Here is a 3,061-nt window from a genome sequence, read left to right as displayed (position 1 = left end):
GAAACTTCCACGTCCCCACCCCCATTTTGAAGCCGCTTCCTGCTAATCCCCTTCTCCCCCTCCCGGTGCCTCTCAAATCCTTCCTCTGGCGCAGCCTGGGTCAAGCTCTCCTTATCTGTGACCTCTCCCCTTGGAGAGTGCAGGCACTTCCAACTCAAGCCCAGAGCCTTGCTTCTCCTTCCCACAAACCTGTTTTGTTTTGTTTTTGTTTAAACTGGGGATTGAACCTAGGGACACGTTAGTATTAACTTACATCCTCAGTCCTTTTTCAATCTTTGAGACAGGGTCTCTGTAAGTTGCTTTATTGGTCTCAAACTTGTGATCCTCCTGCCTCAGCCTACCTTGTCACTGGGATTACAGTTGTGTGACACCGCACCGGGCCCAAACCTGTTTTCTCCTTCTAAAAGAAGCTTCAGGAACTTGGAAGTCCTGTAAACTCTACCTCCAGTGTACTCAGTATTCTAGAGTGCAGCCTCCATGTGGATGGCCACTGTAGTTCATTGTCAAAGCTGCTTGTGCCATCTTTGTAAAATTTCAATCGTGTCTCATTCCTGCCTTCTAGTAATCTAGCTTGGATGGGCAAAGGACAAGAACAGACATTTCACTGATGTCACAAGTGGCAGATATTCTCATGAAAAGATGTTCAACACCATTAGCCTAGGAAAATGCAAATTGAAGCCTCAAGGAGACAGCACTGCAGGCCTCCGGGAATGGCTAAATAAAAGCAATAACACCAATTGCTGCTGATCATGAGGAGAAAACAGTGTTTCTCATACATTGCTGATAGGAAAGTGAAATGGTGCAACCACTGGGGAAAGAATATGGCAGTTGCTGATCTCGGTAAATGCACTCACTTGAACTCACCAAGTTTACCCATCTCAGATCTCCACTCAAATGCCACTTCTTCCGTGAGGCCTTCCTTTACCTTGTCTAAAGTAGCCATCTCACTGGGGGACAGTTATAAACGCCTGTAATCCCAAAGATTCGGGAGGCTGAGGCAGAAGGATTGCCAGTTCAAAGCCAGCCTCTGCAACCTATGGAGGCCCTGTCTCTAGTTAAAGTATAAAAAAAGGGCTGGGCATGTGGCTCAGTGGTTAAGCGTCCCTGGGTTCAATCCCTGGTACCAAGAAAGAAAGAAACTAAGAAGCCACCTCTGTCACCTGGCTACTATATGGTGAGCACTTCTCACCACCCGCAATTATTTACTGGTTAACTTGTTTATTACCATTCTCCTTATCCTTCCCTGCCGCGTCCGGCCAAGGGAGCCGAGTCCGGCGAGGGACGGCGAGGTTAAAAGACACACAGGACACCAAGGTTCTTCATCCAGGAGTCAATAATCTTTATTGCTAACACACCTTTTTTTATACCCCAAGCAGCAGAAGTGGAAAACTACCCAAAAGCAGGAGGGAGGGGGGAGAAATTTAGTTTCAACATCTATTATTGTCAGGTACCGAAACCTCCCTTAACAATAAGTCCATCAGACCAGAAAAGGTCAAGGCATTCCCGTGGGATACATATGTCTCAGACGGACAAGCAGGAACAGAAAAACCGCAAGTTCGCCATGGCCTTGTGAGCTGGCCACACTGGCATGCAGAACAAACTAGTGGAGGTAGGGCTCCAGGGGCCAAGGTGGACCTGTTGCCAACAAGTCCCCCTCTTTTGTTTTTTGCATGCCAGTGGGAATCAAGTAGCCCCTGTCTTAGGTCGTTCACAGCCCTTGCGATGCTTACCCGTCTCTGGGAAGGCCCCGATTCCCTGGCTTAGGTCGCACAGCAAGCGTGAAAGTTGCCCGTCACTGGGTACTACAAGATCAGCTCAAGGTGTTATGACCTATCAAGACATTATTGCGGTGAACGCTTAACCGTCTCCACCTACGGGACCCACGACCGTCACCGCCGAATGGCAGATGTGATTGGACCGAGAGATTAGACAGCAAAGATCCTAGTACAGGAAGGCAAGAGGGAGAGGTATGCATAGAGAAAAGATATGGCAGGAGTTCTTCTTTTAAGGAGGACACTCATCTTCGGATCCGTCTGAAGTATATCTCAGAGGGGCGATCATCTATCTTCAAGCGTTGATAGTGAACCTGTATCGGCTTAGAGGCTAAGATATTAATTTGATCCTTAATGAATTGTACTATCTTATTTACAATGCAGGGTCCTATTGCCACTACTAGAAGGAGGCCTAACAATGGTCCCAATAAGGGAAGAAGATAAGGCAAAAATCCATTAAGTCCAGTCCAGAGAGGGTTCTCAAATAATTCCCTCCTCCTTTTTTCTAGGTCTTCTTGGAGTTGTTTAATTTTTGTGCGAACTATGCCAGACTTGTTAGCATAAAAACAGCACCTCTCCCCAAGGGCTAAACAAATTCCCCCTTGATTGGCAGTAAGCAAGTCTAAACCCCGCCTGTTCTGAAGAACTACTTCTGCTAGGGAGTCTATCTGGTCTTGTAAGTCTTTAATGGTTCCCGACAGGGTTTGCACATCATCTATAAGCTGTTGAGATAGGCGGCGGTAAGAATGTATAGCCGTACCCAATCCTGCCATGCCTGTACCCACAGCAGCGGTTATTCCAAGGCCAACAAGGAGTGGTAAGGCCTGAACAGCTCTCTTGTGTCTTCTAACTAAGATGTCTAGGCTAGGAATGGGTAGGGGTTCATCTCCTGAGATAATTGTGATATCAGGAAGCAGTAATGCCAGAACGCAACCACCAGTCCAATTTGCTGGGAGCCTGGGAAAAGCTAAATTTTCACCACACATAAAGACTGTACCATTAGGGGGACAAATGGGCGGAGTAGGTGAGGAGTTATTCTTTACTAATGAGCAGTTTCCAAAGGAAGAGACTCCAACATCAACATCATAGGTATTATTTTGCATCATGCCTAGAAGGCATGACATAAAACCACCTAGAGGCTGCACCTTAAAGGGTAGCCCAGATTGACATGTGTTGTCATCATCAATGGTATAATTGATGGGAACCGCCAATGGCATGACTGCACCTGCCATCATGCAGAGCCAGCAATCACCAGCAAGGGTAGGGTTGGAACTGTTAAGTAAAGAAAA

The sequence above is a fragment of the Marmota monax genome, unplaced genomic scaffold (assembly GCF_021218885.2).
Source record: "Marmota monax isolate L192 unplaced genomic scaffold, Marmota_monax_Labrador192_F-V1.1 WCK01_AAM20220418_F8-fsc00086, whole genome shotgun sequence".
Lineage (NCBI taxonomy): Eukaryota > Metazoa > Chordata > Mammalia > Rodentia > Sciuridae > Marmota > Marmota monax.
This window is presented reverse-complemented; position numbering follows the sequence as displayed.